Source organism: Rhinopithecus bieti, unplaced genomic scaffold (assembly GCF_001698545.2).
Source record: "Rhinopithecus bieti isolate Rb0 unplaced genomic scaffold, ASM169854v2 scaffold_26302, whole genome shotgun sequence".
NCBI lineage: Eukaryota > Metazoa > Chordata > Mammalia > Primates > Cercopithecidae > Rhinopithecus > Rhinopithecus bieti.
This window is the reverse complement of record NW_016812027.1, coordinates 1,360,970-1,378,443: the sequence shown is the minus strand read 5'-3', so window position 1 is coordinate 1,378,443 and position 17,474 is coordinate 1,360,970. Positions and strand designations below refer to the sequence as shown.

Sequence of the window (17,474 nt, the reverse complement as noted above, 5' to 3'; positions counted from 1 at the left end):
TTACAGACATCCAAATACTAAAATAAAAGCTACATTTAAATATCAAAAAAAAGAATAAAAAAAATTTATCAGAGTAACATATGTACATATTTTTACGCAACAGTCCAATATTGATAAAAGATTTGCAACCAAATATAACAAACCCATGTCCCAAACCTCATATTTTCTAATTCTACTTTCCAGACTCAATACATTTCCTCCATATTGCTAACTATTATGTGCTATATTGTTTTTCCTGATTTATCAACCTTGAGTATTGTCTGGTGACTTTCTATTGTGGTTATTATTCACTTTCTTCTTCCCATTCTCTCAATATAGTTATAGGACAGTTCTTCTTACAATATGAAATATTGTTTATGGCTGAACAAAATAGTGGACTATGATTTTACTTCCTTCCACATACCTCTCAATAATTGTGTTATTTTTCATTTGCTTAGTTTTCCATTGTACCTATACTTGGGTTTTCCCACTGTCTACAATAGCATTTTAGATATCTTTCTACGCAGTCAAATTCCCCACACAGCAGAGATCCATGGAGCCCTCCATCCCTCTGCTCCAGACTAGTCTTGCTGTTTTCTGTGCAACAATATGGAACTTCATGTGCTATCATGCTGGAAATTTCCATCATCTCTCTCCTAAATTGGATGTCCTATGTTTTCTATTTTCCTCTGTTTTGGTTGCATCTTTTTGGTGGCTCTTATTCTCCAGTAGCTGCTAAGGAAAGGTCTATGGGAGGTACATTAACTGAGACTCTACACGTGCATGTCTCAAAATATCTTTATTTTAGCCTTATAATTGACTGATAGTTTAGACGGATATGGAATTCCAGGTTTAAAACAGTTTCACTCGGAATTTGGAAGGCATTTCATTGTCTTCTAGCTTCTGATATTGCTCTAGAGAAGTTCTGCCATTCTCATTCACAATCCTTTATATCTGATGACTTTTCCTCTTCGGAGGTGACCTATGATTCCACAATAACATGTGGTAGGTTAGATTATTATTCAAAATAATCACTTTTCTCCCTCCCCCTGACTTACTTTGGCTAGTGGGATATTAGCAAGTATGTTGCAAGCAGGGGCTTGAAAAACACTTGTGTGGTTGGGCTTGTTTTCTTAGGCTTATGCCATCAGAAGCACAGAACAGGCTGATGACTAGCCCACGGGTTCTAGGAGGAGGATGAGTAACACATGGAGCAAAGCCAAACTCTCCTAGCCAAGCTCAGCCTGAATCAGCAGAGCTGCACAGTGGAGCCCAGCTTGGATCTGCCAACACTCAGCTGATTCATAGATCAATGACAATAAACGACTGTTATTTTAAGCCACTGAATTTTTGGATGTTTGTCATATAACATTTTGTGGCAATAGCTTTTGGTATCAGAAATTAGTATCTAATTGGTATTAGAAATTGGTATTTGTAGTGGGGTATAGGCACAAGGACACAAAAAAATAAGTGGCATTGGTTTGGAGACTGAATGATGGGCACAAGAAAACTGTTATAGGAGGCTGGAAAGAAAATGGTAATCTGTGTTTTGCAGGGATGAGACATTTTCTAAAACTGTCACCTTTGGTAACTTGGAAGTTAGCATATGTACCTAAAAATATTTGGATTTGTGCTGAGAAGTCTTCAGGCACAATGATAAAAGTGTGAGCTAGTTGTATTTAGCTGCATATAATAGGTACTAGAGATGAGTTCAGAAAAGAACCAGCCAGGTTTCAAGGAACATGTAGGTGGAATACAGAGAGCCCAAGAATTCTGGGACTTGCTGAGTTGGAAAATAAACTTTTACATCTCCAATGTAGTTGGCAAGTCAGCTACATTGGGCCTTCTGTCCTGGAAGGTTCCACAGTTCATCCTCACGGGGTTAGATACCTCTCCTGGCTTTAGATTTGCCTTTCCTCGCCACAGAGCTTCAGCAAGCCCCACTACCTGGGGTTGATCTGTAGTCCTGGAAGCACACACAGCATAATATTGACCAGAGGATCACTTCATAGCAAAGGAGGCTTGGGAATAGGACAATGACCATGGGATCCACTGGTCATATCAGATACTACATCATCTAGATGGAGCCAGTCTCATAAAGCATTGGAATGGTTACTAAAAGCATAGCTGAAGTTCCAGCTGGAGGCAGTGCTCTGAAAGGACAGGGTACCATCCTGCAGGATGCACTGTATACACTAAACTGGGGTTCTCCATATGGTGCTGTGTCCTCAACAGGAAGAATACATAGGTCTGGGAACCAAGGAGTGGAAGCAGGAGTGGACCAACTTATCATTTCCAATGACATCCTGGGGAATTTTGTGCTTCTTGTCTCTACAACTCTGGGCTCTATGAGATTAGAGGTCTTGGTCCTCAAATGAAGTGTAGCTTGGCAGGAGACACAGCAAGTGTCCCATTGAACTATATACTATGGCTTCCACCAGGGCATTGGACTCTTTCTATGAAGAGACCAGCAGGTGAAAAGAAGAGATCATTGACTTTCATCAGCAGGAAGAGATGAGGCTGCCTGTACACAATGGGAGAGGGAGGAAGGAATGTGTATGGATCCCAGGTGATGCCTGTGGGCAAGTTTTTCTGTTGTCTTGCCCAATCTTGACTAGCCATGGGCAACAAATTCCTCCTGACAAGGGTGTGATTGCCAACAGCTAAGACCTTCTGGAATATAGATAATAAAGATAATAAAGAGGGGAGATTTAGAGTGGATAGTGCAGGTAGGAGAAGATGACTATGGGTTGCCGTCTCAAGACAAATGGCGGCACTAGGGACTATATTCCTCCCATTAACTTCTCTCTTCTGAGTATTTCCTCAAGAAGAGGGCCCACAGGAGCCATGGGAAACTGGATCTGTGGAGGACAAGAAATGGACTGTGGCAGTCCTGGAGGTACACTGCTTAGATGTCCCTTTAAGATAGTTGGCCATGGAAAGCATAGCCGAGTGACAGCTACATAGAGGCCATACTTCCCTTCGACTGCTCCCAGCTGATCACCGAATAAGATGAGGATAGTAGAGCCACTTGTGCCTACCTGATGTGAGGCTACTCTAATGAACAGACCTTGCCTCAGACACTAACTTTCCTTTGTTCTGGCTGGACACAGTATCACAGTTTCTCAGAACTGTGCTGTGGCCTGAAGCTTTTCCTAGGCAAGATTTTCTTTCCTCTCTTCTTTCCCAGGTAGCAGACCTGCATTATATTCTTCTGCTCTCCATTCCTTTACCTTCACAGGCGTTTCTCCCAATAAATCTCTTGACTACCTTATCTCACCTTGACATCTCAGAGGATCCAATGTGACATAAATGCCACAGCATTTCTATTTGAATAATAGTATGACTTAGTATGGTTTGAATTCATTGTGCTGGACACTTGGGAGACCCTTTTAGTTGAGGGACTGAAGACTTTCAGTCAGAGGATTTTTTTTTTTTTTTTGAGACTGAGTCTTGCTGTCACCCAGGCTGGAGTGCAGTGGTGCGATCTCGGCTCATTGCAACCTCTGCCTCCTGAGTTCAAGCAATTCTCCTGGCTCAGTCTCCTGAGTAGCTGGGATTACAGGCACGCGCCACCATGCCCAGCTAATTTTTGTATTTTTAGTAGAGATGGGGTTTCACCATGTTGGTCAGGCTGGTTTCAAGCTCCTGACCTCAGGATCCACCCGCCTTGGCCTCCCAAAGTGTTGGGATTACAGGCATGAGCCACCGCGCCTGGCTGGATTTTTTTTTTTTTTAAATAGAGACAGGATCTTGCTATGTTGAACAGGCTGGTCTTGAACTTCTGGCCTGCAGCGATCCCTCACCCACACCTCAGCCTCTCAAAGTGCTAGGATAACAGGCATGAGCATTGGCAAATCTGAGGTGCCTGGTCTCAAATTTCTCTTTCTGGAACTCCTATTTTGAATGTTGATCCCCAGGATCAAGCTTCTAATTTTCTTATTTTTTCTCCTCTATTGCCCATATCTTTGTCTTTTAGTTCTGATTTTCTAAAAGACTTCCTCAACTTTATCATTCAACTTTTAAAACTTAGCTTTCTTACTCGTAATTTCCAAGAGCTCTTTCTTATTTTACAGTTACTTGTTTTCTATATTATTCTGTTTTCCTTTCATGAATGCACTTTCTGTTCTTATCTAAGGATGTTATTTCTAGTTTTGTCTTTGAAGTGTTTATTTATTCCTTACCTTGTCTCCTCTACTTCCTCTAAGTAGCCTTTTCTGTTTTGTTTTTTTTTTTTTTCTTGGTTTGACTTTTGTGTCTGTCTTTCATGCAAGGAAACTTTTAAAAATGTCTACTGATTCTTGACTATGTGTTCTTATTTAAGAGTGAAGCACTAGCCAGCTAAGCGACAAATCTGTGGGCTTGGGAGGGTTTTAAAAGCACTTATCTAAACATGTAGTAATACAGGTCCAAGGACATTTATGAAGAAAAGGAGACTGAATATTTAAAATAGGTACCATCCTTGGAAATTTTGAGTCTGGGGGTGACCTCTCCTCAGCCTCCTGTTGTCCTGAAATCTGTCACCCTCCTTGGTTCCACTGCAGTGTGTATGGCAGTAAGCTGGCTTTGTCAATGGGAGAAAATCAGATGTCAATATCTGTTAGAATTCTCTCTGGAGAATTGATGTCTGGAGAGAAGAATCTTACAGTCTCCCTTCTGAAGGGTATAAGCCTAGCTGCTGGCATTTTTGCAGCTGAGATGAGGAGAACATTTGCATCATTCAATATTTTACTCTGGATTCTAACCCCATCATATACTAGAAACCTTCTGGTTCAGTTTTTCCTCCAAAATATTTGTAAGGAAGGGTTTTCATCACTTTTTTTGGGCTATGGGTGAGGACTAAATGCTTATTAAATATATTTTAAACAAATCTCTCTATTTTTATCAGTTGCCTCACCCCAACTAGTGCTCAAAGCCTGAGCACTAGTTTGAGAGTTCATACAGGGCAAAATCAGTTTGCTTCTTGGTGATTTCATTCTCTGCAGGTTCTTACATTTCACATTCTCTGCAGGTTTTTACATTTCACCTTTCTCTATTCTGCTAAGGCCAGAGTCCTCTAGCTGCTTTCTGTCATCATGTATTGTGATGTGCGCTTCTATTTCTCATCTCTTTGCTGACAGGGGAAAGGAGAGATAAGGTCTTTTCTCCATCACCTTAAGCTGAGAGTCTTCCAGGTTATTTTCATGTTTAAAGAGTGCATGCCTAATTCATAGCTAGCTTGTGCAGAACACGCCAGGAGAGCCTGGCCTAGCAGGGCTGGGAGAACCCACAGGGGTGAACAAATGCAGCTGGATTGAAAGACAAGAGCAGAAAGCATGATTGAGCTGGGAAGGAGCTCTTTTCCAAACAGCCTATTCAAAAATGGGATGGGAACTGCAATTGGGTTGAGGTGCACTCAGTCAGCTATAGAAGAAGAAACAGATGTGAGATGTTCTGGCCGAGGCCGAGTCAAGGTGGAAGCAGCTTATTTGAACTCCTGTCCAAGCTATTCTAGTGGCCATGTCAGATCTGCCTTGATGCCACCTGTTCTCAGTTTCTTCATGCAAAGTAAGAAGCACAAGCAGTTGAATTCCAGTGTCAGCAAGTGGCCCTCTGTGTACCCTGCAGAAAAAGGCTCCCTATGGAAACGTTAAAGTTACAACTTTGCTCTAGCTCTACTTTGCCCTCGTATTTTGTGGATCTTGTCCAACTTGAGCATTTTTCACCTGAAGGATTAAAATAGGGTGTGGTTTATGTGGGGGTAAAATGGCTACAGATTGATCATCATTAAAGCCAAGGAGAGACTTTTTTCATTCAAGCAAAGGGGAGACTTCAAAGTCTGAGAAAGCCAAGGAGGACACCAAATCTACAGACTAACCATAGCAAAAGCACAGGCATGCTGCCCACACAGAAGCCCTGGAAATAAGCGTGTTGCTAAGGTAGCTGGAAAGACCCCTTCTATTGGGTTGGTGCAAAAGTAATTGCGACTTTTGCTATTAAAAGTAATACTTTAAAAAAGTAATACTTCCCTACTCCCCTTGGACTTCCCATGGTAATAGTGACACAATTTTTAAAGCGATTTATCTGAACATCTAGTAATACAAGTCCAAGGGCATTTATGAGGACAAGGAGATGACTGAATATTTGAAATAGGTATCGTCCTTGGAAATTTGGAGCCTGGGGGTGGCCTCTCTTCAACCCCCTCTCATCCTGAAGCCACATGGAAGGTTTCTTGTCCCCACCCTTCCCTACACCTTCCCTCTGGCCCTGCTTTTAGGTCTTAAATGGATGAAATTTTCAGCACAGGTGACTCTTTTCCCTCTTGTCCCTCAGGGTGGTTTTTCTGTTGTCTTTGTTTGTTTTCCCCCATGGCTTGTATATTTCAAATAGAACAATCACCTGAGGATGATCAGCCTGGAAGCCCTTTCCAGAGCTGAGTATTTCCAGAACAGAAGTAAGCAGGCTTTTATCATTCTAAAGTCTACTGTGATTTTTAACAGGATTTCCTTATTTCCTATCAGTTTGTTTATCAAAGACTCTAGCATGGAGTTTATTTAGGAAAAACAAATGACTTTCTAGGTTCCACTACTTGGCTGAGAGGAATTCATGTTTTAGGAAGCCCCAGATGGGAAAACCTTGTAGTTTTCTTCTCTTAAATGATCTGTATTTTCAATTTTTTCTACTTGCTTTTATTTCCCACAATCCAGACTCGCCTTTTCTACTTTGCCTATCCAACGATCTAAAACACTATGTAAAGATTGTATCTTTACATAAGTCTTGTTGCTTCTTTTAAACATTAGCCATAATCCAAAAAAGAAAAAAGTCTTAGGACCATAGTCCTAAACAACACAAATTTTAAACCTGACCAAAGCAGTTTCTATTTTAATTTAGATTATTTGAGCTGAATTTGCAGGGCAAAGTGGTCATGGGTAAAACTAACCATTAGTTGCCTCAAGCTTGCAACAATGGCAAAGAAATGTCAAGCCGTTAATTAAAATGACTCCCACTGCCCCTCCTGGAATCAAGTCGTTCCCAGTTAGTCAACATCTGTCACAATCTGTGTAAAAGGGCAGAACACACTACACCCCAGCACATTAAGTTAGAACACAGAGGTCTTCGGTCACTGCCAGGGTAACTTGTCTGTGGCATGATAGTTGCCAAGTGAAACAGAGCCTTCTCTGTAGGGAGCCCTCCTGGGTTGAGGCTCCTTCTCTTCCCCTTTATTTCTTGCTAGGCCGGCAGGAGCCAGGCCATGGCCTGCTGACTGCATCTGCCAGATGACTACAAATATGTGAGTAAACCCATTCTCAAGACCAAGAGAACCTCTCAGCTGAACCAGGCCCAAGTTGCTCACCCACTGACCTGCCAGTTAAATAAATGGTGGTTTTAATCCACTAAATGCTGGGATGGTTTGTTACACACCGGTAGGTATCAATACAGTGTACTTGTCAATCTAGGAATTCCTGTCTTGTCAAATCTGAGAAAATTCTCAGTCATTATCACTTCAAATATTACTTTTTTCCCATTTTCTAGTCACTCATTCCAAAACTCCTAGTGGATGTCTTTTCTGTCATTTCTGGTTCTGTCTTTTGTGATCTTAAACTTTCATTTTTTTTCCATTTTTACTTCTGTGTTACATTTTGAGTCATTTCCTTAGTTCCAGTTTGCTTATTTTCTATTCAACCATTAAATATTTCTATTTAGTTTTCAATTTCAGTGACTGTAAGTTTCATTTATAAAAGAACTGTTTGGTTATTTTCTAAATCTGCGTTTTGTTTTTACGTGTTTTTCTGTTTTTTAATTTGTGTTTTCCTTTGCCCTTGTAAATCATTTAAAATGTACTTATTTTATAGTCATCTGTGGCTTGATCTATACTTCCTGGGCATTACTTTTTCTGTTAATTTCATGATCTGACCCTCAAGGTGGGTTCCTCCTGTGGTTTGTCATTTTTAGTATGAGCTTATTTTCAGCAGGGGTTTCTCCCCTCTGGTGAAGATCTGTATGCCTTGGGTTATGTGATTGTCACTTCACTGTGCCCGCCAGTTTGCTTCTGATGGAGTCCTACAGATATCACCAACTCTCAACCAGCTCTAATGTTTCTTGGTATTTCTGCCCACAGTGAAAATTCAGAGCTCATTTCAATGTATGGCATGGGCTTGACTTCAAGTTTTTCTGTATGACCTTTATTATTATTATTATTATTTTAAACCTATAGCCTGAGGACACGGGAGCTTTTTTTCCTGATTTGTTTTTGCCAACACTGCAGCCCTCAGGAACTCAGATTTTGCAAGTGCTCAATTCCAGTTGCCTTCCTTACTCACACCAGAGATGACATTTTATTGGCCTGCAAGGGTGTTAAAATCCCAAGGGTGTTAAAATCCCTGGATCGCCAGGGCCTATCATTGGTCCAAACCCTGCAGAGGCTGCAGTGACATTAGCCCCTACTTACTGCCCAGCCTCTGAGCTCCCTCTTTGTTTCTGGAATCTGGGGATTTCCCTTTCTCTCTGTCTATAGATTGTCGTGCTGGACCCCTGTTGACTCCAATAGGAATGGCACCAGGTTCAAGAGGCCAAAGAAGAGACCTGGAGCCAGAAAATGAGACATAAGATTTGATCTGGGGGAACTTAAGTACAGGGATGGACTGACTGGTGGCAGTGGGCTGGATAGGAGAACCACAACTGCTTTCCAACAGCCTGCAGTTCATACAGCACCTTCACTTAGCACCATCCACATGGCAACCCCCATTTCTTAGGCTGAGTTATTGCTGTCAGATGTGTTTGCCATTCAGGCTGCTGTACAGAGTATGCTTAAGTTATTGCTGTCAGGTACATCCACCATATATATACATATACATGTATGTATATATGCACATACATGTATGTATGTGTGTACATATTTGTACTTATATACATGTGTATATATAGATATATATATAAAACTTTTTCTCTGTGTTTCTCTGTAATAGTAACTGAAGAGGGAATTCTTCTATATAATCTTAGTCCACTATATTGCTGGAAGTTCTCTCCTCCATACTTTTGAGATATGAATTTTACCTTTCAATATTATAAAATTATAACAAAGCTGTAAATTTTGGGAATTGGTATATGTTTGTTTTTAGAAAAATTGTTAGAAGCATCCCAATAGCAATGGGAGGCTTTAACATACTATCTTGAATCTGTACCAAATAAAGAAAGTAAAAATTAAGCACAAAAGAGGGATCTAATACTATAAACAAGGTAGATTTAATACCTATGTATCAAACATAGTAACCTAGAAGCAATGAATATACATTTTCTGATGCTCACTTAACATTAACGACTTTTAAGAAAGCTTTAAATAGCAACAGATAGAGTTGAGTTGCTTTGGCCTATTGCTAAAGGCATCTAACCCACTTGCTTTGTGGGAGGTCATCTGCTTTGAACCTCAACTGTATCCAAGTCAGATTTAAACTCTATGGGCCATTGGAATTGTCCTCTGAATAATCTCCAACTCTGCAGGATACATAATAGAGCCACTTTGTTGTTCTGGAATTTAAAGACAGGGTCTTATTCAACTTTGGCTATTTCTGTGCAGTCCATGGATCCTTGAAACAGGACATTCTACTTTACCAGTATCTGACTCATAGAAGACCTATCTATATACCTACCAGGTGGCTACTACCCAGTAACTCCTACCACCAATACCATGACATTTGTTTTGAAAACCTTAGCTTATTGCAATATTGCTTATAATTATGAAACATTAGAAACAACTGAAATGCCTATCAAAGAGAGAATTTATAAATAAAATGTAACATATTCATATTCTATTTTGATATGAATTACTGTAATATTCTATTAGGATATGAATTGTTATAATGGCCATTAGAAGGAATGGATTGTTCCCATATATAACATAATATATCCATGTATAAAGTATCTATACAATACCAACACATAACATCATGTAAAGAAAAGAGATTCATGGAATAAAATATACATATCATTTGTATAAATTTTAAAAACACAGAAATAATACACTATATTGTTTAAGACCATATATGTATGTAAAATTATTACCAGTAGACTGATTTGGATATACACTAAATTCATGCTACTTGCTTCTGGAGGTTGCAGTAAAGAAATGGAACTGTGGCTGGGAACATCACTTTTATCTGTTTTATTTAGTTCATTTTTTATAAACAATCCTTGAGGCAATAATGAGAAGTTGTTAATAAATGTCTATTAGTCTTTTTGCATATTGGTTGCACTTCTCTTTTTGATGACGTTATTGAGTATAATTGATGTACACTAAACTGCACATATTTAAAGTGCACATGGGATAAGTTTTGACAAGTGTATATACCCATGGAACCTTTACCACAGTCAAGACAATGAACATTTGTTACCTCCAACAGTTTTCTCAGGCCCTTTTGTAATCCATTTTTTCCTTGGACAACCACTGATTTTGTTTTCTATCACTATAGATTAGTTTTATATAAACTAATCTATTTATATAAATCCCATTTATATAAATGGCATCCCATAGTAGGTACTCTTCTGGTTGTGGGGGGATGTCTATCTGCCTTAATTCAGTAATTTCTCGAGATAAAAACAATTTAAAAAATCTCAGAACTGCTGAAAACAATCTGGGGCATATAATCTGTGATTCAGAAAGGGGGAAAGGAGGGAATCTGTGGAAAGCAGGTACCATTTGGGATAGATTCCCAAGCAGGAAGAGTAAGCACACTTATTATAATGGCTTCCACATTCCCCAAATTATTTCCTTCATGTAATTTTTTTTTTTTTTTTCATTTTGTGACAGTGTCTGAAACTGCACAGAGGAAAGTCTTTCGGATAAGTAAGCTACCCATTTAAAAACAGACGCTTTGCTCAGAATTTACTCATGGCAGCTGGTTCAAGTAGAAGCTTGTCATCCTAACCCTCACCCAAACTTAGCTTCATTAAGGAAATGTGTGTTTGGATCATAAGCGAGAGGAGCTAAGATGTATTGAGGCATGGAGAATTGGGGACTGTAGGAAGATCTGAGGAGGCAGCACCCTAGGAGACTTCGGGGGACACTAGGGTATTGGGAAGCAGGACCCAAGGAGGTGGGGAGGGCCAGAAAAGAATGTGAGAAGACACCCAAAGTTAATAGCCATCCCTTTCCTAACATTCCCTATGGGCGGCTCCCTGATGAGAAACTGGAGGAAGAAATTCCCATCTTCTTGCATCTTCTATTCTCAACATCAGAAAACTCCTATTCTTGAAATTCCACCTCATATCATTATTGCTATGTGGATTAAACTGGCTCTTGTTTGCTAGGCTCAAAGTCCAAATACAAGATATAACATTGATTCTGTGGAAAAATGTGCCCAAATACCAAATAATTGATCTACAAAGAAAGTTTTGAAACATAACCTGTTATACACCAGGGATTTCTTACATGTGTAATTCTTTGTAACAATGAACTATGTTCTAATGGAAATATTTTCATAGATACAATTCTTAATCTATAGCCAATATCAGTCATTAAAACATACTGTTCAGTCTTGGGGCCCATAAGTGGAAGATGTTGTGAAGACATTGGAAAGGAACCAGGGGAGACAAAGTAACTGATGAAAGGTTTTGAAAAATAGCCCTTCAGGGAAATGTCTACATTCATTCCGAGGAGAGAGGTGTGAGTATCAGTCTTCAAACTGTAAAAGGATGTTACATTATTGACATCAAGTCTTTTTTTCTTCTTGTCCACAGAGGGCAATATGAGAGGAAATGAGTTTAAACTGCAGCAGAGGGGATTTAGGCTAGTCAGGTGTCCCCAGCTTGAAGATGAGAGGTGCATTCTCAAGCTCCCAAGCCTTAATCTCATAAGGGAGTAGGTCCTTCTTGAGGAATTTTGTGCGTGTGTGTGTGTGTGTGTGCACTCTGATCAGTGGCAGGCCAAGTTCACACAGCCCTGGTCTGCTTGAAGTTGTTTGCATACATTAGTATTTGCAAAACTAAGTTCTGTCCAAGAACAGAAAATGTTTCATGGCTACATGGAGGGTAAAGAAAACGTGAAGTTGCCTCATAGGAGAAGAATCCAGATATGAGAAATCTCAGCCTTTGGTCCATCATTTTGTCAATCTGCTCAAAAGAGCATGGATTCACAGAAGTGTCCAGGAGGAGGGTGGTGCCAGCCCCACTGCTCCGAGGGGCAGTTGGACCACATCTCAGGCACTGGGTCGAGGTCTTGGCAGTCAGGATGTCTCCAGGGGCTGTTGGGAAATTGGAGTGCCTCCAGAGGGGAGCAATGGGGGCGGAGGAATCTGGAAACTGGGTCAAAGAAGGAGCAGTTGAAGGAACGACATGTGTTGGCCTGAGGAAGATAAGTTGCAGCGGGGACGAGAAGCTGTTTTCAAATATTTGAAGTGCTGTCAGGTGGAAGAGCAGTGAAAATTGTGTGGCTCCAAACGGTGAACACAGGACCCATGAGTACGGGTCACAGGGACGGTGTCTGCTGAAAAGAAGGAAGCATTTTATAATCATTAAAGATGTTCAAAGTAGATGGTGGTACTTCGTAATATAGGAAATGTTGGTATGAAGACTAGATATATATAAAAATGTTGGAGGAAGAATTTTTGAGCCTTTTTTTTTTTGTCTCACCAAGCAAACGAAACTTTTTGGAGAGAGATGACCTAGCAAAAGATTTTTTCTCTTGCGGATCAGGAAAGGCAGTTTTTGCAGACCGAACCACTAGAGGGAGTCAGGGCAGCAGCGTTGCAAGGCCGCCGTCCATTCTCTTCACTGAAGCAGCAACTGATACCCAGGCCTGGCTCCCGGGTTCTAAGTTCCCCTGATTTCAATATCACCCCCATGAATCTTTCTGGAATGTTTACATCTGATTAAATTCTTTAATGTCTGAGAGACCTCTGTGTGTGGAGAGGCACAATCACTGCTATTTGTAGTCTGTTTACATCTTTATTTATTAATTATATAATAAACAGTATTCTCCTTAAAATTCAAATACTCCTTAAATGACTAAAAATGAAAACTTATACATTTAACAAATGTGACATTTTCCAAATGTTTAAATATTAGTTTATAAACTAATTGAATTATCCTAAATATATGTAATATATAGTGTATAATATGTATACTTCTAAAATCACAAATATCCTGTATCTAAGTCTTTTAAATGCTACAAATGCCTTAAAAGCAGAAACACACAAATGAATAATCACTATGATACATATACAAAGTGATACATACACAAAGTGATGAAATATAGCTAAAAAGATTTCCAAGCAAAGTGTTGAAGGTACCACCTGGTTTCTTCTTGGTGCTTATAGTAAAATACAAGAGAAGAGTGATAAATTGAGGGAAGAACTGTTAAACAAAAAGGAATCAGGACTTGATGATTCTGAAAATTCTCAGTCTCTCCAGATGGCAAAAGATGTTAAAATTAAGAAATTACTTTTGAGCATGTGGCATAAAGATAAGTCCTGGCCTAGAGAAAAAGCTAAGTAGTGATTGTACAAGCTTTTGTTAAAATCTCAGGAAGATTAAGGGATCAGAGTAGTATTCAGTCATACAAAGGGCCCTCTCCAGAGATTAACTGTGTATCTCACAGAACCTCTTAAATAATAGGACCTTTTGGAAGCTTAATTGAGTTATCTTTCAACCTTCTCAGCAGGAACTCAAGGTAGAGGAGGGTCTTAGTCCAAAAGAACCTTGGATGTGGCCTTTGTGTAAAGGGAAATTTACTGGAGACCCACAAAGTATTTAAGAAAAGTATTTCAGCAAAAACACTGCCAACTTAAACTGAAAGGGACAGAAAGAGTACAAAATGAAAGGAGGCTGTTAGATCTCCAAAATTCTACTGGCAGGAAGCAGAATGATAAAACTACTCCGCTGCAAACATGTGCTACTTTTCATGAAAAAAGGAAAGATGACTCAGAGGGTGGAACCAAGAGCTGTGGTGAATTATTCCCAGCCCTTGAAATCTAATCAAAGAATTCTGACTGAAGTTTGCTAGGTTGGATTTTAAAACTACTTTGGACTGCAACTCCTTTTTATCTTCCATTGCCCACCTCCCCTTCTCTTTTTAACTAGAAATGTCCATAACTATTTTACTATATTCATTCCTTCATTGTGCATTAGGAGCAAGATGATTTGTCTTTAGTTTTATAGATTGAGAGAAACTATGCTCAAGGAGCCTCATGCATACCTGGACCTGATTTAAATGATGAGATGCTGGACTTCAAGCAGATGTTGTAATGATATGAGGTTTTCAGGGACCTTGGGAAATAGTAAATGTATTTTGCATGTGAGAGGGACACAAATCATTGGAGGCCAAAAGGGTGAACCGAGGACAGATGCTAGGGTAGCTCCCACAATCCCCACCTCCTGGTTTCACCCTTGTGGGATCTCTCCATGAGTGTAGGTGGAACCTGTGATTTGCTTCTGACTAGTAGAATTTGGCAAAAATGATGAGATATATGTGATTATGTTTACATGATTATATAAGATTCTGAGTACATTGAGCTGCATAGAGAGAGCACGGGGGCAAGTGAGAGCCAGCACTGGACAACCCTGTGCCTCACTGAGGAAAAATAACTATATATGGGCAAAAGAGATCCATGGAACCTGAGAGGCAAAGTGTTATTATATGCATTATTTGGCAAACTTGTCAGGAGGCGCATAAGAAGAAGCACCCAGATGTTTCAGTCAACTTCTCAGTTTTCTAGGAAGTGCTCAGAGAGGTGCAAGACCATGTCTGCTAAAGAGAAAGGGAAATTTGAAGACGTGGCAAAGGCGAACAAGGCTCGTTATGAAAGACAAACAAAAACCTATATCCCTCCTAAAGATCCTCTTTAGGACAAAAAAGTAGTCCAAGGATCCCAGCGCACCCAGGAGGCATTCTTTGGCCGTTTTCTTGTTCTGTTCTGAATATTGCCCAAAAATCAAAGGAGAACATCCTGGCCTATCCATTAGTGAGTTGTAAAGAAATTGGAGAGATGTGGGAGGGCACTGCCGCAGATGATAAGCAGCCTTATGAAAAGAAGGCTGTGAACCTGAAGGAAAAATACGAAAAGGATATTGCTGCATACTGAACTAAAGGAAAGTCTGATGCAGCAAAAAATGGAGTTGTCAAGGCTGAAAAAAGCAAGAAAAGGAAGAAGAGGAAGATGAAGATGATGATGATGATAATAAGTTGGTTCTAGCACAGTTTTTTTTTTCTTGTCTAGAAAACATTTAAACCCCTGTTTACAACTCCTTTTAAAGAAAGACATTGAGATGTAAGGCTGTGTAACATTTGTTTTTAAACTGCGCAGTGTCTTTTTTGTATAGTTAACATGCTACTGAATGTGGCTTTAGATAGCACTGTCCTGGTGTATTTTCAATAGGCACTAACCTTGCCTGATACAGTATGGGGATTGTAAACTGGCAAGGAAATTTAAAGCAGGTTCTTCTTGGTGCACAGCACAAATTAGTATACATGAGGATGGTAAATTTTTTATTTTCACTTGTCTCTGATGCAGCTTATATGAAATAATTGTTTTTTTTTTAACTGAATACCACTCTGTAATTGCACACAAAAAAAGTTGCAGCTGTTTTGTTGACAATTTTATTTTGTAATAAATACAATGTTTTTATTAGTAAACAAAATGCTTCTAAGTAAATACAATTTTTTTATTAGTAAACAAAAATGTTCTAATCCATCTTTTCAGAAGATTCTCTCTCACTTGCTGACTTTGAAAAAGCAAGTGGCCGTGTGAAGAGGGCCATATAGCATAGGAGCTGAAGGCAGCCTCCAACTGACAGCAAGAAAATGAGGTCCTCAATCAGACAACCTGCAAGAAACTGAATGCTCTAAAAGCCACATGAGCTTGGGAGCAGATCTGACCCTAGCCAAATCTCTGAAGTCCACAGGCAGGAAATGAAGATCAGAAAAATGCTATTGTCTCATGAATATGAGCCAGACTCCACAGAAGCTAGAGTCCTTCATTATGGAGCTAAACACACATACCTGGCTTAGGAGTCAGAAAAACTCAAAGAGAATTCAGGGAAGTAGAGAAATTGCGAGCTCAGATGCTGCTTCATACCAAAGAAGCAAGTCAGCAGATCAGCAACAATGTGTTATCAGCTCCAAAATGACTTACACAGGTACCAAGACAAGACATTATATACACTTATATTGTCAAATACTTTAAAACTGTTAACAAACTTGCTACAATTGTCTCATTTGTCTTTTAACCTTAATATCACAGGTCAAGTTTGTAATCTCAAGAGTTCACCCTGGCTGCTGTATGGAGTATTCTCTTATCTGCTCATATTACATTGTGCTTATTCATTCATCAGTTAATGGAAATTTGGGTTGTTTCCTGATTTTGACTGTAATGAATGATGTTACTGTAAACATTTGTGTACAGTTTTGTGTGGACATGCTTTTCTTTCTCTTAGGTAGGTTCCTATGAGTGGAATCACTAGATTGTATGGTAAATGTATGTTTAACTTTTAAAGAAACTGTCAAACTGTTTTCTAACATGAATGGGCCATTTTACATTCTTATCAACAGTGTATGAGGGTTTCCATTTTTCCACATCCTCACCAACATTTGGTGTTGTCTCTCTTTTACATCATAACTATTTTAGTGGGGATGTAGTGATATCTTATCGTGGTTTTAATTTGTGTCTCCCTAATGACTAATGATATTGTGCATCTTTCCATATGCTTGTTAGCCATTTATGTACCTTCTATAGTGAAATGGCTATTCAAATCTTTTGCCCATTTAAAATTGACTTGTTTTTCTTATTAGTCAGTTGTAAGCATTTTTTCTTTATTCTGTACAAAAGTCCTTTATCAAGTCTATGATTTTTAAATATTTTCCAGCCTAGAGCTTATCTTTAAACATTTTTTTCTTAATGATCTTTTGAAGTGCAAAAGTTTCATTTTGATGAAGTCTAATGTATTATTTCTTCCTTTAACTGTCATGATTTTTGTGTCATATCTAAGAACGCTTTACCCAACTCAACGTTACCAAGATATTTTCTTCCAGAAGTTTTGTAGTTTTAACTCTTATTTGTAGGCCTGTGATCCATTTTTAATTCATTTTTCGTCTATGATGTGAGAGAAGGGCCTAAGTTCATATTCGTACATGTGGATGTGCCACAGTCCCAGGATCACTTGCTGAGAAAAGACTATCCTTTCCCCATTGATTTTTTTTGGCACCTTTGTCAAAAATCAATTGACCATCAATGCAAGGGTTTATATCTGAACTCTCAGTTCTTCTCCATTCATCTCTGAGGATATGTCTATGCTTACATCAGTATCACAGTGTATTGATTCATGGGGCTTTGTATAAATTTTGAAACTGGGTGATAGAAGTCTTTCAATTTTGTTCTTATTTTTCAAAATAGTTTTGGCTATACTTTGCATTTTGATATAAATTTTAGCCTCTGTGTGTGAAATTTTACAAAAATGCTTGCTGGGATTTTGACAGGAATTGTGTTGGGTCTATAGGTCTATTTGAGGGGGAATTGCCATCTTGACAA

At 39.2% G+C, this 17,474-nt stretch overlaps 1 long non-coding RNA gene across 2 annotated transcripts in view; it reads left to right on the top strand.

Annotated features, from left to right (window-relative positions):
* Window positions 1-16,523, top strand: part of LOC108544427 (uncharacterized) — a 40,371-nt gene extending 23,848 nt beyond the window's left edge. The window contains exons 1-3 of one of the 2 annotated variants that reach the window (XR_001889840.1): window positions 7,181-7,249; window positions 14,102-15,132; window positions 15,651-16,523. This is a non-coding gene — a long non-coding RNA (uncharacterized LOC108544427). Of the gene's footprint in view, window positions 1-7,180; window positions 7,250-14,101; window positions 15,133-15,650 lie in introns of those variants that run through there. The other variant, XR_001889839.1, reaches the window with a different exon arrangement.
* Window positions 16,524-17,474: the final 951 nt, after the last annotated feature.